A 27,596-nucleotide genomic window follows, 5' to 3' on the forward strand; every position below is an offset into this window, starting at 1 on the left:
TATTGTATGAGGAAGTCGGGAGTGTCAGAGAAGTATGTAAGTGTGGTATAGGATATGTACGAGGGTAGTGTGACAGCAGTGAGGTCTGCGGTGGGAATGACGGATGCATTTATGGTGGAGGTGGGATTACATAAAGAATCAGCTCTGAGCCCTTTCTTATTTGCAAAGGTGATGGACAGGTTGACGGATGAGATCAGACAGGAGTCCCTGTGGACTATGATGATTGCATATGACATTGTGATCTGTAGTGAGAGTAGGGAACAGGTGGAGGAGACCCTGGAATGATGGAGTTATGCACTAGAGAGAAGAGGAATGAAGGTCAGCAGGACTAAGACAGAATATATGTGTGTGAATGAGAGGGAAGATAGAGGAATGGTGAGGATGCAAGGAGTAGAGGTGGCGAAGGTGGAGGAGTTTAAATACAGTAATGGTGAGTGTGGAAGAGAGGTGAAGAAGACAGTACAGGCAGGATGGAGTGGGTGGAGAAGAGTGTCAGGAGTAATTTGTGACAGACGAGTACCAGTAAGAGTGAAAGGGAAGGTCTACAAGAGGGTAGTAAGACCAGCTATGTTATATGGGTTGGAGACAGTGGCATTGACTAAAAGGCAGGAGTTAGAGCTGGATGTGGCAGAGTTAAAGATAAGATTTGCACTGGGTGTGACGAGGGTGAACAGGATTAGGAATAAATATATTAGAAGGTCAGCCCAGGTTAGAAGGTTTGGAGACAAAGCCACAGAGGCAAGATTACGTTGATTTGGACATGTGCTGAGGAGGGATGCTGAGTATTTTGGGAAAAAGATGCTAAGGATGAAGCTACCAGGTTAACAGGAAAAGAGGAAGGCCTAAGTTAAGGTTTATGGATATGGAAAGAGAGGACATGCAGGTGGTTGGCGTGACAGACCAAGATGCAGAGGACAGGAAGAAATGGAAACGGATGATCCGCTGTGGCGACCCCTAACGGGAACAGCTGAAAGAAGATGATGATATTGAGTCCTGTAGCTGTGAAATATAAAAGATGTTGCTGTGGCTCAGAGGATAGAGCATTAGATTGTAGGGCTAAGAACCAGGGTTCAATCCTGAGTTATGTCTTTGAGACCTGGTTCAAGGCTCCAGAGAGCACCCCTGCACTACCAGGCTATAACTCGTATCACACTTTTTGGCCACGTAACCTGGACCGAAACACTAAATGCGGAGGTGTGTCCATATTCATTAAGGATATCCACACGTCCAGGCTAGTTGCTCAACATAATGCATCCGAGGTTATCCAAGTGCAACTAACTCTGGGCAAAACTGCATTCCAAATTGTAGCTTGCTACAGATCCCCCACCCATGCCCCAGGATTCCCACTCCTCTTTTCTTGATGTACTGGAAAATATTAGGGTTCAACCAAACACCCTAATAATGGGCGACTTCAGCTACCCCACCATTAACTGCAAAACTACTCCTGTACTAACTCCTTAGCTCAACGCTTTCTGGAATTCATAAACTCCAATGCCCTATGTCAACTTATCCACACCCCCCCCCCCACCAGGGGCAACAGTATCCTAGACCTAGTCATTACCAACATGAGTGACCAGTGTTCTACACCTGAAGTCAACTCCTCGTTGGTCCGATCGGACCATAAGCTAATCACCCTTGATATCCACATCCCAACCCCCACCCCCCATTAAGGAAACCACAGTAAACAATTTCTCCAAAGCCAACTTCATGCTAAGACAGAAGTGGTGAACTTTATGACACCCATGCAGATGGACAGTGCAGTTGCAACCGCTGAATCCTACACAAATACACTCTATAAGCACTTGTACGAGTGAATGGATTGTGCTATCCCAAACAGAACCAAGATGCTATCCTCCAAAAAAAGGAAGTCAATCTGGTGGTCCCCTGCCATAAACAAACTGCGCAACAGAAGGAAGAAGCTGTTGCAAAAGAGAGTAAAATCCCATGAGTGGAGGAGCTCCCTGGTCAGCCTCAGTAAGAAGCTGAGATCCCTTATAAGATCCTCCAAAGATACCTACGAAAACAAAATCTTCACTAATTCCAAGGACAACCACAAAGCATTCTATAGCTATGTCAAGAATCTTGATAGCAATACCCAGATCTGGTCTGAGCTACAGCACATAGGCACGAAAATTATAGAACCAACTGATATTGCCAACATTCTGGCAGATAGGTTCAGTGCTAACTTTACCCCCACCCCCTAAAGGACCCATATCGATACAGGAAGAATGCAGAGTCCCTGTAATCACAACTACGCAGGTAAAAGCTGCACTCTCTATAGCCAAAAACACAGCATCCATGGGACCGGACAACATCCCAGGCTGTGTTTTACAGGAACTTCAGAATGAACTGGCTCTCCACTTAAGCACCATGTTCAGTAATAGCGTTGCATCAGGCTTTGTGCCCACTGAATGGTGCACAGCAATATTTATCCCACTCCACAAAGGGGGAGCCACCACTGATCCCGGGAACTATCAACCTATTAGCCTGACGAGCCTGGTCTTCAAGGCCATGGAACGTATCATCGTGGAACTCATAAACAAAGACATTGGTAACCTCCAAACTCTGGATCCCACCCATTTTGGGCTTTATGAAAGGCAGATCATGCCTCCTGAACCTGATCGACTTCTTTGAGGCAGTCACCAAAGTCGTAGATGAGGGTAAGGTGGTTCACACAGCCTATCTTGACCTCGCCGAGGCTTTTGACACCATCCCCCATTCTGGAATTATAGCTAAACTCACTAAACTAGGTATAAATTCCTATGTCACAAGATGGGTTGTCATCTGGCTCACTGACAGAACCTACACTGTAAACGTTGCAGACTCCAAATCTGACCTCAAAGCAGTGACAAGTGGAGTACCACAGGATTCCGTCCTGGGACCTCTCCTGTTTGGTATCTACTTCTCTGAAGTACAGGCTAACACAGAAGGCCTCTGGCTAATGTAGTTCGCAGATGACTGCAAACTAGGAGCCATAGTAAAGTCCCCAAATTATGTGGACATCCTACAGAAGGGCCTCACTGAGACAGATGCCTGGTGTCAGAGCCATGGCCTCAAGCTCAATGCCAAAAAGTGCAGTGTCATCCCCTTTGGTAAAAACTTTGTACCCATGAACTACCACATAGGCAGCAATCTACTTAACACTGAATGCGTAATAAGAAACCCTGGGACACAGGTGGACAGTAGTCTCTCATTTGATAGTCACATCGCCACAGTAATCAGGAAGTCCTTCTACGTGGCACACCTCATCATAAAAGGGTTCTCATCCAGGAAAACAGGTCATTGTGCCCCTCTACTCGACACTCATTAGACCCATTATAGAGTACAACGTCCCTTTTGGAATGTACCTCACAAGACATCTGCAGCAGCTGGAAAGGTCACAGAAGTACCTCACAAAGAGGATTACTGGCCTCAAACAAATGCCCTACACTGACCGCCTCAAAAAACTACAGCTTTACTTCATAGCATATCGCCTACTCCGAGGTGATATCTGCCTAACATATGAAGTTATGTAAAACCCAGAGCTGTTGGACATGCTACACCTAAAGAAATCCCAATCCCTCCGAGCTACATGCTCTAGGGACCTAAACCTTGTCACCACAATAAACAGAACATGCTGGAGGGATAGATTCCTGTCCCAGAGACTTCCCATACTCTGGAACAGGCTACCCATCCATGTCAAGCAAAGTTCTTCATTAGCACTCCTCAAGAAAATTCTTGATGAGTAGATGGGAAATAGGAAATACACCCCAGGTATCACTTCTGTGTCTCTGCTCGATAGTGGCACAGGAAAATAACTTTCTTGGGTGGCGTAAGCCAGGGAACCTTGTTGACTAGGCTTACGTAGGCCCTTGGGCCAATAGCCTAGTACCTACCTATGAACCTATAAAGTGTGAATGGCATAATAAATACAACAAATGTTAAAACTTGCTGTTGTGTCATTATTGTTTTAAGGAGAGGCAGCACTACCTGTGTTCTTCTGCAAACCCATCTTACTAATGTATATTAACTGAAATAGTTGTATCTCTGTATTAAGGAAATCCTGTGAGCCACTACAACCTCAGTGTTGGAACATATATACCCATTTTTGCGCCTTTAGTTGGACTGCTCTGTGGATCACATGGTCCTCAGACTTTCGACATCCTCTCATACATACATCCTTTATTGCATGTCAGAGTACAGTAGTAGCTTTTTAAATTATCTGTTTTGGTAATTGGTGCAGGTGTCCTCACTACAATTTAGATTCCACAGCTTCAGTGCATTGTCTTTCTACTTATGTAATTTTCATATAAAATGAACAGTAAACCTGGTGCTTGACAAGATGCTGGGCACTGACAAAACCTGGGCAAGAGTTATACAGCGTCAGCCCTTTTCCTGCTTTTTATTTTATGAGAAGTGTTATCAGAGTGGTTGCTGCTTCCACTTCCAAGCACAGCGCTGACATCATCTTCTCTTACAACTGGCAAAGAGCAAAAGGTACATGTCAGTATTCCAGCCCACGTTCTTTTCACCTGCCTTAAAAGCTCAATTATTGTTGTGTGGCATCAGAATGTTTGTTCTTCCACAGTATTTCTCTTCCTTCAAGCCATATCTCTTATACTTAAAGCTTTCCTGATTTTAGAACCCACATGGAGACAGTTCCAGACATTTCATTCAGATGCTGCCATTAATGCAAAATGTGACTTGGATACCTTTTTCATAGAAACAGATGTTGACAGCACAGAAGGCCACGTGAACCATCTGGTCTTGTCCATTTCTTTCCCTGTCTAATAATCTGTTGATCCTGCTTAGTCAGATAAGTCTGTTTTCTTGCCCCTGTTCCCTCATAAAGTTTACCTTGCATCAGTCCCACGCTTTCCTAAATTTCATTACTGTTTTTGGCCTTACTACAACTGCATATCATGCTGATTGATAGTGCAGCATGGCATGTTGGTGTCATGGTCCTTTGCAAGTTCAGGGAAGACTGTGTTTTTTTTCATAGTACAACACAGTTTCTGAGGATTGCACTGCGTACGTCAAGCCTACTGTTCTCACAACATAATTATTTCACCTTTTTAGAATCCCTGCTTTGTCTCATATTGCAACCTGGTTTTATTGAGGAATTCTGGGGTGGGGACGTTTTCCACTACCCTCAACTTTTTTTTTTTTTTTTTTTATTTAAACACCTTTATGAAGTTCTTGCATTGTAGACCTGGGTTCACATACATTATTAGAAAAGAAAACAGGCCGTATCAAATACATTTAATTTTCATGCATTATACATATTTTTTCCTCTGAAAAATTATCATTCACTCCAACATTGCATACATTGCTCAACTCCTGCCATCCCTTAAACCTCACTCCACTTCCTGAACATCGTTTTGCATGTATTGTTCCCACAAATTCCATTTATTTATTGGTAGTTTGCTTCTTTTCCCACTTCCAGTTCTTTTATCTCTTTACAGTATTAAGAACTTCAATTACAATTTTAGATTTTCATTTCCATTTTCTTGTAATTCCTTTTTTGGCTGTCAGTAGCATTAAACGTAGTAGGGCTTTACCATGTTTGGCCAACTCGTATCCCATCTCAAAAGAATACTTTCCTTGGTTACAACCATTTGTTCCTCCAGTATTTCTGACAATTTCTGACTGAGTATTCTGTTGGGAATTTCTAAAATCTGCCAATTTGTTACGTTCCCAAAAGACATCCCAGCCACCCCAAGGTGTCCCATCACACATCAGACATTTGTTATCTACACAAGGAAAACATTATTTGGAAGTCTGCTTGCAGTATGCAAATACTTATTGAAACGCTTATAAGCAGAAGTCATAAACTTTCAGAATTTTCTTGCATACTTTGGGAGCCATGCAAATGTCCTGCTATTGTTGTTCTTTATATTGCCTTTTTAGATGTTCTTCGTGTTTCACTGTTGCAGTCATCACATTTAGGATGTTCGTGTTACACTGCTGCAGTCATTACACTTGGGTTATCCTGCCATCAGGCGGTCCCGCAGTCAGCCAGAGTTCCAAAGTCTTGGTTCGGCATCGGTTGCTGTCGCTTCTTCCCTGACGTCAGTGCACCAGGGGTATATAAGGTGCATACGATGCCATTTTCTTCAGTCGTTTCTGCCGCACGGTGCCTGGCAGATGCAGTTTGCAAGTGCCGGTCGGCCGACTCCAGAGATTTTTGAAGTTGAATTTCAGATCTAAAGTCTTCAATAAAGCTAAGTACCCCATTGGGGAAACTTTTTTCTTGCCTTAGACCAATGTCAGAAAAAGTTAATTGTATTTCTTGTGGGAAGCAAATACCTCATAAGGACTTCCACTCTTACTGTATTCCATGCCTAGGCCCTGTTCACAATGTCACTCGTTGTCAGTTTTGTGCTAGATTTAACAAACGCACTATAAAAAATGTTTTGATTTTGCTTTGCACTACATTGGCCGAAGGTTTAATTATAGCATGCCATCGGATCAACCAACGACCTCATTACCGAAAAAACACAAAGACAGGCATCCGAGGTCCAAAACCATCGAGGAAACCTCTTCTAGGCCAGTCGCCGGTTCGCCAAATCTCAATGAGGCGCTTTTGCAGCCCCTGACACCCGCTACCTCAGAGCCACAGGCTGCTTCCGACTCCCACGTGGAGACAACTAGGCTTCTGGAAACTCAAGGTATTGGGCCTACGGAAACTATTCCCTCAGATGGGTCCGGAGCCGCTGAGCAGGCATCGGCTTCTGAGGGTGTTTTCAGACCTTCACAACTTACCATTAAAACAACAACATCATTAAAGACAAATAAGTACAGCATTCTCCTGGACAGTCCTCCATGCCTAAGAAACAGATGCTTAAAATGGCCAAAGACCTCATTACTCTAATCAGGGGTTCCCATCCCCCTCCTGAGAAAAGGCCTAGGCAGGATACAGACTGATTCCTCTGATCAGGTTTCCATTCCCTCTGATTCCTCTTCAGACCAGGGATACTCTCTACCCCCCTATGATGACTGTGATACTGAAGAATCTATCCCTTCAGCCTCTCCTCCTGAGGATTATTCTTTTGGGGAAACTTTACATACCATGAGGGAGCATTTCCATTGGGAAAGTCAGGATTACTCAGAATCCAAGAAAAGGCTCAGGGATTTCCATTTATTACCTCAGCACAGGCCACTGGCTATTCTGCCTGTGCTAGACATTGTGGATGATGTGTTCTCTGAATCCAGCTTATCTCCTGATTCTTTGCCCCCTGCTCCAGCCAAGCCAGACAGGTACTATAGAGTCTCTGTCTCTCTCAACTTTCTTTACAAAAACCCTTATGCTAATCCAGAAACCATTTCCCAGGGTCCAAAAGGGGTTAAGGCTTCCATTGCAAAAAATCCAGTACCCTCTGACAGTGATTCCAGAGCTTTGGATAGATGGGGGAAGAAAGTATACACTTCTGCAACTTTATCAGTAAGAGCTTTAAATTGATAGTTTCACATGCTTAAGTACCAACAATATTTAATGGCTCAGTTAAACCAGAAAATGCTTGCAAGCTGAGAAGCTCCTGATTGTAAAGAAATGCAGGATTTATTGCATGCAGTTGAACAGGTGGGAAAACATACTCTGCAATGTGGTTTTGATTCTTTAGAGGCCTCTTGTAGAGCCGCAGTTAAAGGTTCTGTGATTCGAAGACATGCTTGGTTAAAAGAACAGAGTTTACCTGATCATGTTAAGGCAAAATTCTTGTATGCTCCTTTACAGCATGATACCTTGTTTGGTGTTAAGGCAGAAAAGGTGTTAAAGAAAATGGAGGATAAAGCTAAATCTCTGCAAACAGTGAAGGATTTCTTACAGGTACAGCCACCTCGGTTTAGCAGAAATTGGCCAACAAAGAATTGGTCCTTTACAGTGTCAGGCCACAGAGAGGCAGATACAGATGCCCAAGAGGCAGATCTCAACCCCAAGGCTCAAACAGACAACGACAGTGGGGCTCCTCAACCCCAAAAGGAGGTGAGGACAAGTCTCAACCTTACAGGAAACGGTCACAATGACTTTCCCCTTCGTACGCCAAGCACGTCCCTTTTGGAAGCCACCTTGGGGGGAAAACTAGCACTTTTTTCTCAAAACTGGCAAACAATCACCCAAGACAAATGGGTTCTGAATATTGTGTCTCAAGGTTACAGGTTCCACTTTCATACTTTACCAAGACTAAAAGGAATGCTAGACCTGCCACAAAATCAATGGGCAGAGGCACAAAAACAAATTTCAGCCCTCATGGACATGAGAGCTATTCAAAAAGTACCACAACAGGAACAAGGACAAGGATTTTACTCTACTCTTCTTGGTCCCCAGAAAGGACAAGGCCTGGAGGCCCATACTAGACCTTTCAATTCTGAATACTTACCTGGATATTCCAAAATTCAAAATGTTAACATTACAGCATCTTCTACCCATGCTGGGCAAGAAGGCTTGGCTTGTTACTCTGGACCTCAAAGAGGCATACCTGCATGTCCCTATCAGACAAGATTACAGAAGATACCTCAGATTCAAAGCTGGTACAATGCACTACCAATTCTGTGCACTGCCCTTTGGCTTATCTACTGCGTCCAGGGTCTACACAAAGTGCCTGGCACCAGTAATTGCATTTTGCAGACAAAGAGGAATTCAAATATATCCATACCTGGACGACTGCCTCATTCAAGCAGAGACAAAGGACATTCTTCTACAGCATCTGGCATTTGTAAAAAGGTTGGTAATTTCTCTGGGGTACACAATAAACGAAAAGAAGTCAAAACTAGTGCCCTCGCAACAGATTATATTCCTGGATGCCAGCTTAAATACAACGGCCCAGATGGCTTACCTCACGCCAGTCAAACAAGTTCAACTAACTCAATATTTTCAATTACTGGCAAAAAAGTCCCATCTCCCTGCAAGAAAAATTCTGCAGGCCCTGGGATTCATGGCATCCTGCATTCTACTAATACCATATGCCAAACTGCATATGAGGAAATTACAATGGTACCTAAAAAGTGTTTGGACTCAACACTCTCACAGTTTAGAAGCAGTAATACCAATGATTCCCTGCCTACAACAGGAGTTTCGATGGTGGGCACAGGCATGTCACCTAAACAAGGGCCAGCCTTTTACCCAACCCACAGCCAGGCAAACTCTAACAACAGATGCTTCATATTACGCCGGGTGAGCACACATGGCAGGAAAATGCATTCAGGGCAAGTGGACCACAGACCAGATGCATCTTCACATCAATCAAAAAGAGATGTTGGCTGTTCAAAATGCCCTAACAGCTTTTAAGGACCTTCTGCATCCAGGACAATTATTACTAAAGACAGACAACACCACAGTAATGTGGTACATAAGCAAGGGGGCACTCATTCTTATACCCTATGCAGGCAAGCCATGACCTTGTGAAACACAGCTCTAACTTATCAAGTTCAACTGCAAGCACAATTTCTGCCAGGAAAGAAAAATACTCTGGCAGACGATCTAAGCAGAAATATCATGGACCCTCATGAATGGAAACTGAATCCACAAATCTTCATCATGATAACGCAAAAATGGGGATGCCCAGACATAGATCTTTTTGCCTCCCTACTGAATTGCCAACTACAAAAATTCTGCACAAGGACTTATCACAAACAAGCATGGAAAGTGGACACTCTCTTGTTCAGCTGGAAAAACCTAAAAGTTTATGCCTTCCCACCACTGCCTCTCCTTTCAAAGGTACTCCTAAAAGCCAGACAAGAAAAACCACAGATGACCCTGATTGGTCCAGACTAGCCACGCCAGCACTGGTACCCTATCTTACAGAACTTGGCTCAAGGACCACCATGGATTTTGCCTCAAATTCTACACCTTCTGACTCAACAATCAGATCCTGCACGGTCAGCTCAAAGCCCTAAACCTAGCTGCATGGCAGATACATTAGCCAAACAGGTAACACCTCTCTCTAAAGCTGTTATGGATGTCATTTTGGAGACCAGGAGACCTAGCACCAGGAAAGCATACTCAGAAAAATGGAAGAGATTCTGCGCCTGGAACCAGGCTCAAAACCTTGACCCTGTTGTTCCAAGCATTCCTCAGATATTACAATACTTAACTGAGATGCTGGACAGAGGCATATCCTTCTCATCAATTAAGATCCACGCCTCTGCCATTTCAGCACATTACAACATGGATCCTCCTTTATTCTCTCATCCCTTACTAAAGCAGTACCTTAGGGGCTAAAAACATAAGACCGCCCCGGAGAGCACCAACATCGACTTGGGACCTCAATTTTGTTTTGGAAAAAGTGACCATACCACCTTGTGAGCCAGCCAACACAGCCAATCTAAATTTTTTATCATGGAAAACAGCTCTGCTCCTGGCAGTAACTTCAGCACGAAGAGTCTCAGAGCTACAGGCATTAATGGCAGTGGAACCTTTTATAATTTTTCATCAGGACAGGGTTTCTTTAAGGACAAACCCTACCTTTATGCCAAAGATGATATCTAGTGTGGCTCTTAACCAAACCATCCATTTGCCAACTTTTTATCCAAACCCCCAGAATAAAATGGAGAAACTTCTGCATTCTTTGGACATACACAGGCAGCTACACTTCTACTTGGACAAAACAAAAGCTTTCAGGAAAACTGAGCAACTGTTTGTAGCATATGCAGCATCACAGGGCAAGGCCATCTCAAAGCAGACTATATCCAAATAGATAGGACACTGTTCGTTACTGCTACACACAGCATGGAAAATCAGTCCCAAATACCATTAGGCCACATTCCACAGGGCAACAGCCACTTCAACAGCCTTTCTCAGAGGAGTACCTAACAAAGAAATTTTGGAGGCTGCAACTTGGAGTTCAGTGCACACCTTTACCAAGCATTATCACCTGCGTCTTTACTCTAAATCCAGAGCAGGATTTGCCACTGCAGTTCTGCAGGGCCTCATAGCCAATCCTAACTCTTTATAGACCAGCCACCCAACCTTAGCTTTGGGATTCTACCCAAGTGTAATGACTGAAACAGTGTAACACGATGAACATAGTACAGTTTTGTACCTACCATAAATGTAGATGTTCGAGTGTTCACACTGCTGCAGTCCAGGTTACCCTCCCTCCATCCCCTCTGAACTAGCTGGACTTATCTATACCTTTCTATCCTATACAACCTTTGTGGTGTATTTGCTTGTAACTGAAGGTATTGTTTTTATTTTATATGTATATTTTTTATTAGCAATATGTATTGACTACCTATTGGGGGCACCTGACATCTGGGGCAAGAAAAACTGAAGAAAATGGCTTGGATGCATCTTGTATACCCCTGGCGCACTGACGTCTGGGAAGAAGCGACAGCAACAGACATCGGACCAAAACTTTGGAACTCTGGCCGACTGCGGGACCGCCTGACGGCAGGATAACCCAAGTGTAATGACTGCAGCAGTGTGAACACTCGAACATCTACATTTATTGTAGGTACAAAACTGTACTTTATCCCTGCCAGGGTGTAGCCCTCAGTTGGCCCAAATACCAGAGGCTTAGTATTTCTGCATCGGTTGCTGTCGCTTCAAGACTGACGTCTGGTCGTCGGTAGTATAAAGTAAGGCAGCAGACATCATTACATCAGTCTTTCTGACCGAGGAGCCCAAAGCAGAAGCAAGTTCGCATGAGTGCCTGTCGGCCCCTAACCGAGTTTCATTTTCCTAATTGAAGTTGAAGTCTTCAAAAGCTAAGTACTCCGTTGGGGATTCTTTTTTTCTTGCTCTAACCGATGTCAGAAAATGTTAACAATTGTCTCGCCTGTGGAAAGCAAATGCCACACAGACTTTCATTCTTACTGCGTCACTTGCTTAGGCCCAGGCCACAACGTCCCCTGCTGTTGCTTTTGTGCTTTGTTAAACACCAGAACTATACGTCGCCAGGCCCTTAATGTAGCTAGATATTTTTGCTCTCAGTCCTCTATCTCCGATACGGTTTTGTAAAGCCGTCCGACATCTGATCTTTTGAAAAAATGTAAGGATAACGACAGAAACAGACCACGCAGGTTCAAACCTACCAATGGCACTTCCGTTAAGCTAGTCGTCAGTTCTACACTCCTCAGTAAGGCACTTTTGCAGCCTCTGATCCCCACTTCTGTGGATTCATAGGCCGTTACCGAGACCCTTTCGGAGTCTGGTATGCCGCAAAACTCTTCATCGACTAAGGAGCCTGTGGTTGTCTCTACCTTGGATGGGTCCGGAGCCGCTGAGCAGGCACCAGCTTCCGAGGAAATATTTCGCACTACCGATTCTCAACACATACCGACGACTTCTTTTGCATTTTCTGTTCTTTAGAAAACTACCGAGTTTCTAAGGCCCATGGTGCGAACCACACCCAAGAAACAGACCATTGCAGTCACCTACTTCCTTGCCTCAGTCTCAAATGCTTAAAATGGTGGAAGACCTTATAATGTTGATCAGGGTAAGCCAAGCTACCCCTTCCAAAAGAAAAAGATGACTCTGATGCCTCTGAATATGAAGACATGTGACCCCTCTCTGCTTATGATTATTCTGATGCAGAGGAATCCATTCCTTCAGCTTCTCTACCGGAAGATTTTTCCTTTGGGGTAACCCTTTATACTTTAATGCAGCATTTCCAGTGGGAATGTCAGGGCTACCCTCAGTCTGTAAAGAGACTCGAGGAATTTTTAGATCTTCCACAGCACAGACCCCTGGCCATTCATCCTGTCCTGGATGTTGTGGATGATGTTTTCATGGAATCTAGTTCAACTGCTGACACCCTCCCTCAAGCTCCCAGGAAAGCCGACAGTCTATTTCTCTCAACTAGCCACCAGACCCCAGTTATCCGCAAGGAAAATTCTGCAAGCTCTAGGGTTCATGGCATCTTGCATTCTACTCATTTCATATGCAAGACTGCATATGAGGAAACTTCAGTGGTACCTAAAAAGCCTTTGGTGTCAACACCCTCAAGACCTGGAAATTCTTATACCAGTGATACCTTGTCTAAGGAAAGATTTCCTTTGGTAGGCAGCAGCATGCTACCACAACAAAGGACTACCCTTCTCACCACCCCATGCTGCCCAGACCCTCACCACAGACACATCAGAGTATGCCTAGGGTGCACACCTGAACAGCAGGTGCATACAGGGCCAATGGAGCCTACATCAAATACATCTGCACATTAACCAAAAAGAGATGTTAGCTGCCCAGCATGCATTGACAGGTTTCAGACCCCTTCTCTCCCCAGGGGCTCTACTGATCAAAACAGACAACACCACAGTGATGTGGTATATCAACAAGCAGGGAGGGACTCGCACCTACCTGCTATGCAGGCTGACCATGGACATTTGGCACGCAGCCTCAGCCATGCAACTACACCTGTTAGCACAATTCCTGCCAGGCTCTCTAAACTCTCTGGCAGATAGCTTAAGCAGAAATCTTCTGGACCCACACCAGTAGCAGCTAAACCAAAGAACCTTCACCCTTATAATTCAGAAATGGGGCACCCCGAAGGTAGACCTCTTTGCTTTCCGCTCCAACCATTAGCTCAACAAGTTCTGCACCAGGGAGCCTCACTGCAGGGCCTGGAAAGTGGATGGTCTATTTTTCCAGTGGGTCAACCTCTCCGTCTGTTCATTTCCCCCACTACCTCTCATTACCAGTGTACTGCTCAAAATAAAGGAGGAAAAACCAAGGACAATCCTGATTGCCCCAGACTGGCCATGCCAGCACTGGTACCCACAGCTGTGCAGCCTGCCCCCTCTGCCACCATGGCATCTCCCTCAGATCCCAACCTTCCTGACCCAGAGGGAAGGAGAATTCATGCATCCCCAATTGCAGACCCTCAGTTTGGCAGCCTGGCTTCTTCCCTGACAAGTGTACAAGCTGCCAATCTCAGTAAACAGGTTCTAGATGTTATACGTGAGGCCAGACGCCCTAGCACTGGAAAGTCTTATGCTGACAAATGGAAAAGATTCTGCAGCTGGATCCCAGGCTAAGGGAGCCAATAAGGCACAGCCCTCCCTACCTCTCATCCTGGATTACCTAGCTGACCTACTACACAGTGGTCTATCCTTTTCCTCTATTAAAATTCATGCCTCTGCTATCTCTGCTCATTTCAGCACTGAGCAACCTCTTTTCTCACGCCCTCTCAAACCATTCCTCAGAGGGGCTAGCAACTTGAGGCCATCCAGAAGAGCACCTACCCCAGCTTGGGACCTAAACTTTGTGTTAGAGAAACACACCCTGACCCCCTTTGAACCAGCAGCTTCAGCAGAATTAGTTTCTTTCATGGAAGACAGCCTTGCTTCTGGCCATCACTTCAGCAAGAAGAGTATCCAAGCTACAAGCACTAATGGCTGTAGAGCCTTTCATCATTTTCCATGCTGACGGGGTCTCCCTCAGGACTAACCCATCCTTCATGCCAAAAGTGGTGTCCAGTGTGGCTCTCCACCAATCCATTAATTTGTCCACCTTTTTCCCTAACCCACAAAACAAAGGGGAAAAATACTGCACTCTCTAGATGTGCACAGACAGCTCAGATTCTATCTAGACAGGACTAAATCATTCCGAAAGCCTGATCAGTTGTTAGTCTGCTTTGCTGCAGGAGCAGAGGGCAAAGCCATATCCAAACGGATAGCACACTGCTTCCATTTCTGCTACAAGCAACACAGGAAACCTCCCTCTAAGGGGGCCAGAACTCACTCTGCCAGTGCAACCTCCACCTCAAAAGCTTTCCTCAGAGGAGTCCCCACCAGGGGCATCCTGGAGGCTGCAACATGGACATCTGTTCATACCTTCACTAAGCATTACCACCTGCCTATCTTCTCCAAATCCAGGGCAGGCTTTGCCACTGCAGTCTTGCAGGGCATCCTAGCCAGCCCCCAGTCTTCTTGACTGCCTTCACCGTTTTCCTCAGCTTTGGGAATCAACCCAAATGTGATGACTGCAGCAGTGAATCACGAAGAACATAGAGTTGTGTACACTTACCATTAATGTAGATGTTAGAGTGTATTCAGTGTTGCAGTCCTGGTTTCCCTCCCTCCATCCCCCTTTCTCTCTCTCTCTCTCTGTTATTACAAAGAACTTTTTGGTATTTACTTTCTACTGGTGGGGTTCTTCCACCATATCCTGGCTCCCACTTGGGGGCTCCTGACAGGGCAAGAAAAACTGATGTAGTGGAATTGGCTGCCTTACTTTATACTACTGATGACCGGGCATCAGTCTTGAAGCGACAGAAACTGACACAGAAATACTAAGCCTCTGTTATTCAGGCCAACTGAGGCCTACCCTGGCAGGGATAACCCAAATGTGATGACTGCAGCAGTGAATACACTCTAACATGTACATTTGTGACAAGTGTGCACAACTGTACTTTCTCTTTCCAATCTTCTCTAACCTCCTCTGATTGATTCTTATAGTTATCATGCAATATGTTGTAATATCCTACTAATTATCCATGGGCGGCCGCAGTGGTGCATTGGTTAGCATTGCCGCCTCACAGCAAGAGGTTCTCCGGTTCGATTCTCTCCTGTGGTGCCTTCTGTGTGGAGTTTGCATGTCCTCCCTGTGGTCATGTGGGTTTCCTCCTGGTACTCTGGTTTCCTCCCACATCCCAAAGACATGCTGTAGTTTGATTGGACGCTCTAAATTGGCCCTAGGTGTGAGTGTGTGCATGTGTGTGCCTTCTGTGGAAGGTTGGGCGTCAGGCTGGCAATTTGACACCATAAAACTCCTCTGCTAATTATGAGCGGACAGGTGATCCGCTGTGGCGACCCCTAACCGGGAAAAGCCAAAAGAAGAAGATCCTACTAATTATCCATGTTAAACAGACTTCTGTAAAAACTCTACCAGGATTGATAGCACTCCCATTACCTTTCTGTTTGCCTATACTGTGTCAATCCCTGGTAGGGAAGGCAGTCTGTAGCCTAGAGTCCAAACTTCTTTTTGGCCTCATCCCACTCTGTTATCTTTCCTTCTCTTGATATTTGCTCCCTATACCTTGGATCTTTTGCTGAGTTTTTTTTCTAGTAAATTCTTGCCCTTCATGCCTGTTTTATTTACCCCACTTGTAGTCATTCTTATTAGTAACATCTCCTTTCTCCAGTCCTGCGTTGGCTTAATTGTTAGACTATTCTGTTACTTTGAGTATATTAATCTGTATGGTTTGCTGTTCTCTGTAAGAATCTGCTTCCACAATCTCATTTACTTCTCATACTCCAACCCCCATTCATCATCACCCCTTGCCATCATGTCTATAAACAGACAATTTCCAGGTAGTTGTCTTTAACTGTTTTGTTGTTCCCACTATGAAATATTCATTCCAGGTAGTATCAAGGCACATTTCACTAAAGCCTTTTCTTCAAGGGCATACTGAAAATGGGTGGACTCTAGAAGCATTCTAGAGGCAGCTACATGGTCCTCTTTACATTCAGAATGCATTACAAACTATATTCCTTCTCTAGGTCTTGCCCAAACTGTGCTAGGACCATTCTCCAGGAGTTCCTAGATCCACGGACGTTCTCATTCCAGGATAGGTAGGCTTTGGTATTCAGCTATATTGCCTAAGAGCTACTGCAGTAGTGGGAATGATGAACATAGTACAGTTGTGTAAGTTTTATCCATGACAGTAGATGTTCAAATTCTGCACTGCTGTAGTAGCCTCACCACCCACCCTCCATCCCTCTGTTGTTGCATATAGTTGTAGTTGGAATATAAAGCAGGGTTGTGTTTGTTTCTACTTTATATGTTTTGTTACTGTTTGTTGTTTATTTCAGGATGTTGGGCTCTTCTCTCATTGTATGCAAGAAATTACTGAGGAAAGATTCACTCTGACTGCTGATTTCTCTCCTGGGGCTTAGTTAGTCAGCAGTCAGAGTGAAGGGTTGAGGGAAGCCAGAGCATTTTGAAACCAGCCAGTTGTTTCCTAGGCAGGATGTCTCCATATGTGTCCTCTCTTCACTAGACCACTAGCATAACTCGTCTAATCATGCAATTAACATGCTTAAGAACATGCATTTCTTTTCCAGTGCATCTGTCTGCGAGTTTAACAGTCACCTTGGTGAGCGACTTCCATTGTTTGTGTGTGTATAACTGGAACAGCTGGCAAGACAGATGTAAGAGATTCCAGGCATAAATCCTTTCCTTATGTGCTTCTGCAAAGCAAAGATTTTAAGTCATTTATTATTTTTTTTTTTTTATTTATATAACATTTGTTTACCAGGATGGTCCGACTGGACAACAGTGTCCATTTTCAGCGGAGGCCCAAGGAGAAAAGTTCCATCAAAGTACGTTTTAACTAATACATGACTAGTACAACAAAGAAGAAGTTTACTGTACAGCTTATTTGTATCTACTCATACTCTAGCAAAGATTAGTAAAACAGTTTATATACATAGGAGATTAATCAACAAAAATATATACACGAGAGATGAATTAACACAAACTACAAATACAGTACAGCTTGTGTTAGATTTTCTTAAGCTTCTACGTTACATTTAGCATGTCATCTGACAGAATAAGGTTTACAACTGCCAGGAAGACAAGGGGATATATGTAATGGAGAAGGAGGTTACAGGAGTTAGTGGATAGAAGTGTAGTTAGAGGTTATATCTGAGTGAGGGAAAGTTATCCAGGGTTAGTACATGAGCAGAGCCAGGTAGATGTTAAACAATCTTTTAGTAGTTTCTTAAATTTGGTGGTGCTGGGGCTGGATCTAATATCGATGGGTAGGGAGTTCCAGATTTTGGGGGTACCAGCATTATTGCTACTTTTAGTGATATTTACTAGGTTTTTTTCTACTGGAGTGCAGGGTCCAGTTATTGAAATAGCAAGCAATTAGGCCTTTGAGAGCGGGTGTTTTCTCAGATGGGTTGAGTATTTGGTGGGTCATAGAGAGCTGGTTAAAAATTAGTAGGTTGGGGAATTCTAGCCATGAGACAACTTTGAGAGCGTGACAGTGATGGGATCTGTAGAAAACTTTGCTGTTTTATTATAGCAGCTATCTAGTTTGTTTATGTAAATTTTCTAGATGTTAGTAAGGATGGGAGATGCATAAAGGAGTGTGGAGAGAAGGTGGGTTCTGGCAATGGAGATTTTGGATTTGTCTGTGACGAAAAGTTTTGCTCCTGTACAGGCTACCTATTTTTGTGGACTTTTTGGATTGATTGATTTATGTGGAGATCAAAGTTCATGTTTTGGTCTATTACTTCCCCAGGAGTTTGGTGTGGGAGACTGAGATAATGATGGTATTGTTTGCTGAGGTTATTTTGAATAACGAAGAGGGGTCTGCAGATCTTGTATGGTGAAACAGGATGAGTTTTGTTTTGTTGGGCTTGAGTATTAACTGGGCATTGGTTATTCAGGTTTCTACTTTAGAGAAGGCTTGCTGTGTTATTTCCTGAAGAAGGTAGAGTGTTGGGGCTGCACAAATTAAGGTAGAGTCATCGTCTTATTGTATTAACATGGCTTCATTAGTGGCAGTATGTAGGCTATTGGTGAATAATGTGAAAAGAAGGGGCCAAGAATGGATACTTGTGGGAACCCTAAGGTGACTGACAGCAGTTGGGAGAGGGAGTTACCCCATTTGACTACTTGCTGCCTCTCAGTGAGATAGCTCTGGAACCAGGTGAGTGTGGAGTGGCTGGTTTTGCATTTTGATAGTGTGTTTAACAGTCTGGAGTGTGAGACCATGTCAAGTGCTTTTGAGAGGTCCAGAAAATAGATAAGACCATGATGTCCTTCAAGGATGCATCTGCAGTCATAACATATGGGTTGTCCTGCCTCAGGCAGCCCTTCGGTCGGCCGGATTCCAAAGTCTGGGTCTGGCCTCGGCTGATGTCGCACTTTCCCCGATGTCAGAGCGTCTGGGGTATAAAAGCATCAGCCGACGCCATCTTCCTCCGTCTTTCTTGCCGCGCGGTGCCTGAAGCAGAAGCAGTTCGCAAGTGCCGGTCGGCCAGCTCCTTTGATTCAGCTACCGAAGACTTCGAAAAAGCTAAGTACCCCGTTGGGGACTCTCTCTTGCCTCAGTTGATGTCAGATAAAGTAAATAATTTTTTAACTTGTGGGAAACAAATACCTCATAAGGATTTCCACTCTTACTGTCTCCCTTGCTTAGGCCCAGGCCACGACGTCTCAGCCTGCTCTGCCTGTGCTTCCTTCAACCGACGAACGCTTGGGTGTCGGTCGGAGTTTGCAGAGGAATATTTTGGGGCTAACTTTGCGTATATAATGCCGTCGGAGACTCTGACTTCACATATAGTTAAAAAACGGAAGGACAAGGACCAACCCTCACGGCCCACGGTTTCGGCTGAAGCCTCGGTCAGGCCTACCACGAGTGTCTCGGTTTCGGCTGAAATCGAGTCCTCGGTCCTTCCTGTTACCGAATCCTTACAACCGACTCCCTCGGCCTCGAGGCTCCGGCCGAGTCGGTTATTGAACTACCTATGGAAACCGGTGTCCAGGACATGTCCGACACCATTCCTTTAGACAAGTCCACCCCTGCACGTGGTGCAGCCAGACCCCCTGCATCCATGTCCATTAAGGCCTTCTCCAGGGCTAAAGCTGCCAAACTTGCCAAAGCTTTGCCTCCCAAGTCTACCTCTCAGAGGCCTTCCACCAGCACTCAAATTCTCAGCCTAGCAGAGGACCTTATCTCCTTAATTAGAGGTTCTCAACCTCACCCGGACAGGGGCTCTCTTCCACCTCCAGACAAAAGGCCCAGGGTTGAGCCCTCTGACCCCCACTCTTCAGATGAGTCTACGGATGAATCTGTATTGTCAGAGCACCAGCAGGAGGCTTATTCGGCCTACGAAGATTCTGATGCTGAAGAATCTATTCCTTCGGCCTCCCCTCCTGAAGAGTTTTCTTTTGGTGAGACACTATATTCTATGAGAGAGCATTTCCAATGGCAGGGCCAGGAATTCTCTGATTCCAGAAAAAGATTAAGGACCTTTTTACATTTACCCCAGCATAGGCCTTTGGCTATACCTCCTGTTTTGAATGTTATTGATGATGTGTTCTCTGATGCTAGTACAGCCCCTGATTCTCTCCCTCCGGCTCCTGCCAAACCTGATAGGTACTACAGGGTTCCGGATTCTCATTTTCACCTGTACAAGGCCCACAATGCAGACCCAAAAACCATTTCACAGGGCCCTAAAGGGGTTGCAGCTGCCACTGCTAAAAATCCTTTACCTTCTGAAAGGGAATCTAGAGCTTTAGAGCGATGGGGAAAGAAAGTTTATACTACTGCAACTCTTTCTATGAGGGCATTAAATTGTCAATTCCATATGATTCAGTACCAAGAGTATTTGTTAGATGAATTGTATAAGAAACTTTCCTCCTCTGAGCCCCTTGACCGTAAATCTCTTCAGGATCTGGTACATAACTCACAGCAGGATAGCAACCATTTTCTGCAATGTGGCTATGATGCACTGGAAGCTTCATGTAGGTCAGCAATGACAGGGGCAGTTATACGAAGGCATGCCTGGTTGAAGGAACAAGCTCTACCGGACCATGTTAAAGCTAAGCTCCTGGATGCTCCAATGGAAAAACAAAAATTATTTGGTTCCACGGCCCAGGAGGTCTTAAAGAAGTTTGAAGAAAAGGCAAAATCAGTACAAACAGTCAATGACTTTCTGCAGGTACAACCACCAAGATTCAGCAGAAATTGGCCTACTAAGAATTGGTCCTTTCCAGAATCAGAGGTAGGGGCCAAGCCAGAGGCCACTACAGAGGCCGTCAGTGGCAGCCACCCAACCAGAGAGGTAGTGCAGGAACAGCAACAGCAACTACTGCTCCAGGACAAACACAATGACTTAATTTTGACCCCGCCAACCAAGGCTCAATTAGAAGCACCATTGGGCGGAAAGCTTTCTTTATTTTCAAAAAATTGGCATTGCATTACAAGGGACTCATGGACACTGCAAATAATAGACAAAGGATACAGGTTCCATTTCCACACATTGCCAAAAAGAAAATGAATGCCAGACCTGCCACCAAATCAGAGGGCAGAGGCTTTGAAGCAAATCACCAAATTACTACAAATGAAAGCCATAGAGAAGGTTCCTCTTTCGGAACAAGGCCATGGTTTTTATTCAAGGCTATTCCTTGTTCCAAGGAAAGAAAATCAGTGGAGGCCTATTCTCGATCTGTCCGCACTGAACACTTACCTCATTGTGCCGAAATTCAAGATGCTGACCCTACAGCAGCTTCTTCCCATGCAGGGCAAGGAGTCTTGGCTGGTGACTCTAGATCTCAAGGAGGCATACCTGTATGTCCCCATTCGACAAAGTTGCAGAAGACACCTCAGATTTCTTGCAGGATCAGAGCATTATCAATTCTCAGCATTGCCCTTTGGCTTATCTACTGCACCCAGAGTATTCACAAAATGCCTGGTATCAGTAATTGCATACTGCAGACTTCAGGAGATTCAAATCTACCCATATCTGGACGACTGCTTGATACAAGCGGACAGCAAGACAAAATTGTTAAAGGACTTGGACTATGCCATCCAACTACTACAGGGCTTGGGATACACAGTCAACATCCAAAAATCAAGACTTGTGCCATCCCAAAGGATAACCTTTTTGGGTGCAGATCTGGATACGACCACCCAAATGGCTTTTCTCACAGAAGAAAAGCAGAAACAACTTCCAGAATACTTCAGGAATCTGACAAGACAAACTCAGCTAACTGCAAGGAAAATCCTGCAGGCCCTGGGTTTCATGGCATCCTGCATAGTACTAATTCCACAAGCCAGGCTACATATGAGAAGATTGCAATGGTACCTAAGGAATGTATGGACTCAGCACAGTCACAGCTTAGAAACTCTGATTCCAATCATACCTTGCCTTCAGAAAGAATTCCTGTGGTGGGCTCTTGCCTGCCAGACCAACAGAGGGCTGCCTTTCTTCAAACCAAAAACAAACCAAACCATCACCACGGACGCTTCAGACCGAGGTTGGGGAGCACACATGGAGGACAAATGCATCTGGTCTCAAGGACAGCTGCAAATGCACATAAACCAAAAGGAAATGCTGGCAGTGATAAATGCAATCGAGGCTTTCAAGCCTTTCCTTCAACAAGGCCACCTGCTAATAAGGACTGACAACACCACAGTTATGTGGTACATAAACAAGCAAGGAGGCACGCATTCCTACCCTCTATGCAGACTGGCTATGAATCTATGGGATCTTTGTTCGAAGCTCAATATACAACTACAGGCCCAGTTCGTGCCAGGGAAAGACAATACTCTGGCAGACAGCCTAAGCAGAACTACCATGGACGCACACGAATGGATGCTGCACCCAGACATTTTCTTACTCATAACGCAGACATGGGGAAGGCCCGAGATAGATCTGTTCGCCTCATCCCACAATCATCAACTGAAAATTTTTTGCACAAGGACATACCATCCACAGGCATGGAAGGTGGACTCTCTCTCTTTCAGCTGGAAAGCCCGAAAAGTCTCTGCTTTCCCACCAATCCCATTAATGACCAAGATTTTACTGAAGATCAGGGCAGAACAGCCAAAAGTGATTCTGATAGCTCCAGATTGGCCAAGGCAGCATTGGTACCCACTGTTGAAGAGCTTATCACAGATGAAACCGTGGCCTCTCCCATTATGGCCTCTTCTTCTGACGCAGAACAATTACAAGATCCTGCATCCCAACCTAAAGACCTTGCAGCTAACTGCCTGGAGAATACCATGACTCCTTCCCAGGACAGATTATCCCAGAGGGTAAAGGACATTATTATGGAAGCTCGCCACCCTTCTACAAGGAAGGCATACTCAGCAAAATGGAAAAGATTTCTCAGCTGGAACACAACAAAAGGCCTTGATGTGACAGTGATGAGCATGTCACATATACTGGAATACTTAGCAGAATTGTTCCACAATGGCCTGTCTTATTCTTCCATTAAAATACATGCCTCAGCAATTTCAGCAGAATACAATATAAACCCTCCTGTCTTTTCGCATCCTCTCTTAAGACAATTTCTCAGAGGAATCAAAAACATCAATCCTCCAAGGAGGCCACCTTTACCTACTTGGGACCTTAACTTTGTGCTGGAAAAACTAACACTCCCGCCATTTGAACCAGCAGCATCGGCAGATCCACAGTTCCTATCCTGGAAAACTGCATTCCTTCTGGCCATAACTTCAGCAAGAAGAGTATCTGAGTTACAAGCTCTAATGGCAGTGCAGCCATTTCTTATTTTTCATCAGGACAGAGTTTCATTAAGAACCAACCCAACCTTTATGCCAAAGGTGGTATCTAGAGTATCCTTGAACCAAGCAATTCATTTGCCTACATTCTTCCCAAATCCACAAAATAAAGGGGAGAAACTTCTACACACTCTGGATATCCACAGATAATTACACTACTATTTGGACAGAACTAAAAGTTACAGGAAGACTGACCAACTGTTTGTAGCATGTGCTGCTGAGACACAAGGAAAAGCAATTTCCAAACAGACTCTCTCAAAATGGATAGGCAATTGCATTCGTTTTTGCTACTCTTTTCATGGAAAGACTGTTCCTGTGAATATTAGGCCTCATTCCGAAAGAGCCACAGCCACCACTACAGCCTTCCTAAGAGGGGTGGCTACCAAGGACATTTTAGAAGCTGCTACATGGAGCTCCATGCATACTTTTGCCAAGCATTACAATTTACCCTTATACTCCAGAATCCAGAGCAGGTTTTGCTACAGCAGTCCTGCAGGGTCTCTTAACTACACCATCATTTTCTTAGTACCTCCACCCCCAGATTGGCTATGGTATTCTACCCATATGTTATGACTGCAGATGCATCCTTGAAGGATATAGTACAGTTTTGTACCTACCATGAATGTAGATGTCCGATAGGTATGCATCTGCAGTCAGGTTTACCCTCCCTCCTTCCTCTCTGTGGTATTCCTAGGGTGCTTACCTCTCTATTAGCTAGCTGGGGGATCTATTATGGTGTATTTGTTTGTATATATATATATATATATATATATTTTTTTTTTTTTTTTGAAAAATGTTTGGAATTTATTGCATTTCTCCAAATTTAGCCTTCCTAGAGGGCACCTGGCATCTGGGGCAAGAAACACTGAGGAAGATGGCGTCGGCTGATGCTTTTATACCCCAGACGCTCTGACGTCGGGGAAAGTGCGACATCAGCCGAGGCCAGACCCAGACTTTGGAATCCGGCCGACCGAAGGGCTGCCTGAGGCAGGACAACCCATATGTTATGACTGCAGATGCATACCTATCGGACATCTACATTTATGGTAGGTACAAAACTGTACTTTACCTTCATTTCTGAGAAGGTTGACAGAGTTAGTGAAGCTTAGAAGGGCAGTAGTTGTACTGTAGTGTGAGCGGAATCCATGTTGAGGTTTGGATAGTAGATTGTTAGTGAGGAGAGTGGAGGAATTGGATATGGATGCATTTTTCCAGAATTTATGATAGTGAAGAGAGGATAGCAATTGGAGAGTAGTTGGAAAGCTCTATAGAGCTGCCGCCTTTATGTATTGGAACGATGTGGGCTATTTACCAGGTAGTTAGGACCTGTTCCGTGATGGAGCAGTTTATAAGGATGGAGACAGGTTACGCGATGGCTTCTGCAGCGATTTTAAGATAGTCTATGGGTAGGTTGTCTGCAGCTAGGGTTGTTGGTTTGAGTTTTTTGAGGTACAGTGGATATAAAAATTGGACACACCCCTGTTAAAATGCCAGGTTTTTGTGATATAAAAATATGAGACCACAATAAATCATTGCAAAACTTTTTCCCCCTTTGATTGTGACCTATAACCTGTACAATTCAGTTGAAAAACAAACTCTGTTAGGGGAAAAAAATATAAAAAATAAAAAACTTACATTAAGATGGTAGCATAAGTGTGCACACCCTTAAACTAATACTTTGTTGAATAACCTTTTGATTTAATTACAGCATTCAGTCTTCTTGGGTACACACCTGCCATCAATTAAAGAGACTCTGATTAACCGCAAATAAAGGTCAGCTGTCCTGGTAGATTTTCCTGACATTTACTCAGTTGGTTGCTACAGCAAAAGCCATGGTTTGCAGAGAGCTTACAAAGCATAAAAGGGCTCTCATTGTTGAAAGGTATCAATCAGGAGAAGGGTACAAAAAATTTCCACAGCATTGGGTATACCATGGAACGCAGTGAAGACTCATCCAAAAAGTGGAGAAAATAAGAGACAACAGTGACGTTGCAAAGAACTGGACGTCCCTCCAACATTGATGAAAAGCAAGATGAAAACTGGTCAGGGAGGCTGCCAAGAGTCCTACAGCAACACTGAAGGAGCTGCAGGAATTTCTGGCAAGTACTGGTTGTGTACTATATGTAAGCTGCGGTGGTGCAGCGGTAGCATTGTCGCCTCACAGCAAGAGGTTCTCCAGTTTGATTCTCAGCTGGAGCACCTTCTGTGTGGAGTATGCATGTCCTCCCCACGGTCAAGTGGCGTTCGAAAGACATGCGTGAATGGGAGTGCCTTAGTTGAAGGTTGGGTGTCAAGCTGACACCTCAGCACCATAAAAATCTACTGCCAGTCATTAGCGGACAGGAGTTATGCTGTGGCGACCCCTAACTGGGAAAAGCTGAAAGAAGAACAAACAAACAAACTGGTTGTGTACTACTTGTGACCGCAATCTCCCATATTCTCCATATGTCTGAGCTATGGGGTAGGGTTGCAAGACTGAAGCTTTTTCTTGCACAGAAAAACATCCAGGCATGGCCGAAATTTGCAAAACAATACATCGTCTCCCAAAAACATGTGTGAAAATGTGTTTTGGTCTGATGAGACCAAGGCTGAACTTTTTGGCCACAATTCCAAGAAGTATGTTTGGCGCAAAAACAACACTTTGCATCCATCACCAAAAGAACACCATCCCCATGGTGAGGCATGGTGGTGGCAGTATCATGCTTTGGGGTTGCTTTTCTTTAGCTGGAACTGGGGCTTTAGTCAAGGTGGAGGGAATTATGAGCAGTTCCAAATACCAATCACTTGGCCCAAAACCTTCAGGTGTCTGCTAGAAAGCTGAAGTTGAAGAGGAATTTCACTTTTCAGCATGACAATGACCCCAAGCATACTTCCAAATCAACAAAAGAATGGCTTCACCAGAAGAAAATTAAAGTTTTGGAATGGCCCAGCTAGAGCCCAGACCTAAATCCAATAGAAAATCTGTGGGGTGACCTGAAGTGGGCTGTGCACAAGAGATGCCCTTGCAATCTGACAGATTTGGAGCACTTTTGCAAGGAAGAGTCTGCAAATATTGCCAAGTCAAGCTGTGCCATGCTGATAGACTTCTACCCAAGAAGACTGAATGTTGTAATTATACGCCACATTAAAGGTGGGAAAAGTTTTGAAATTATTTATTGTGGTCTCATTTTTTTATATCACAAAAACCTGGCATTTTAACAAGGGTTTGTAAACTTCTCAGATCCACTGTAGGGACCTAGTTTTCCACTAAAGCCTTTGACTTATCTTTAATTTTATAGCCCAGAAATACTTGAAACTGTCTCAAAATGTTCCGTAACACTCAATGTCCTTTTCTGCATTTATGAAGCAGGAAATAAAATCTGTAATTAAAGCTCTCTTTTTTTGAATGCCATACCAGTTGTATCCTTGATTTTGTGAACCCCTTATTTTTCTTGTGTATAAATATAAAGCAAATAAGGGAATGGGGACATCCCTGCTGGGTTCCACAGTTCAAATACTGCTGTTGAAGAGGAACCCTACCACCTTATTTCTTGCCTCCAATTCTTCATATATCCTTCTCATTAGTCCTACTGTTCTCTAAAGGAACACAGATGCTACCATTACCATACTCGTAAAAATCACAGCTGATTCTAGCAGCTGCTTTATCTACATCAAGACCCACCAGCAGTAGTGATATTTTCTTATCCATGCCTTCCTTGTAGATCATCATTGTTCTGTTGTCAGATTATGTTCTTCGTGTTTCACTGTTGCAATCATCACATTTGGGTTATCCTGCCAGGGGTAGCCCTCAGTCGGTGTGAATACCAGAGGCTTAGTATTTTAGCATTGGTTGCTGTCGCTCCAGGACTGACGTCAGGTAGTCAGTGGTATAAAATCAGGCAGCCAACGCCATTACATCAGTCTTTCTTGACGAGGAGCCAGAAGCAGTTAGCAGAAGTTCCAGTCAGCCGCTACCTGAGTATTCATTTCCAAATTGAAGTTGAAGTCTTCTAAAGCTAAGTACCCTGTTGTGGATCCTTTTTTCTTGCTCTAACCGATGTCAGAAAAAGCTGACAATTGTTTTGCCTATGGAAAGCAAATACCACACTGAGACTTCCATTCTTACTGCGTCACCTGTTTAGGCCCAGACCACGACGTCCCCTGACGTCGCTTTTGTGCTTTGTTCACCGCCAGAACTATACATTGTTGGGCCCTTATTGTACCTAGATGTTTCTGCTCTCAGTCCTCAAATTACGATATGGCTTTGGGTAAGCCTTCCATCTACCGATCTTCTGAAAAAACATAAGGATGAAGACAAAGACAGACCGCACAGGTCCAAAACTGCAGATGACGCTTCGTTAAGCTATTCGTCGGTTTTCCGATCCTCAGTCAGGCACTTTTGCAGCCCCTGATGCCCAGTTCTGTGGATTCACA

At 44.4% G+C, this 27,596-nt stretch overlaps 1 protein-coding gene across 1 annotated transcript in view; it reads left to right on the forward strand.

Annotated features, from left to right (window-relative positions):
* The window catches only part of VPS37A (VPS37A subunit of ESCRT-I), a 1,253,527-nt gene that overhangs the window by 735,018 nt on the left and 490,913 nt on the right, over nucleotides 1–27,596 (forward strand). The window lies entirely within an intron of this gene.

The sequence above is a fragment of the Protopterus annectens genome, chromosome 2.part1 (assembly GCF_019279795.1).
Source record: "Protopterus annectens isolate FY-2018-M chromosome 2.part1, PAN1.0, whole genome shotgun sequence".
NCBI lineage: Eukaryota > Metazoa > Chordata > Ceratodontiformes > Protopteridae > Protopterus > Protopterus annectens.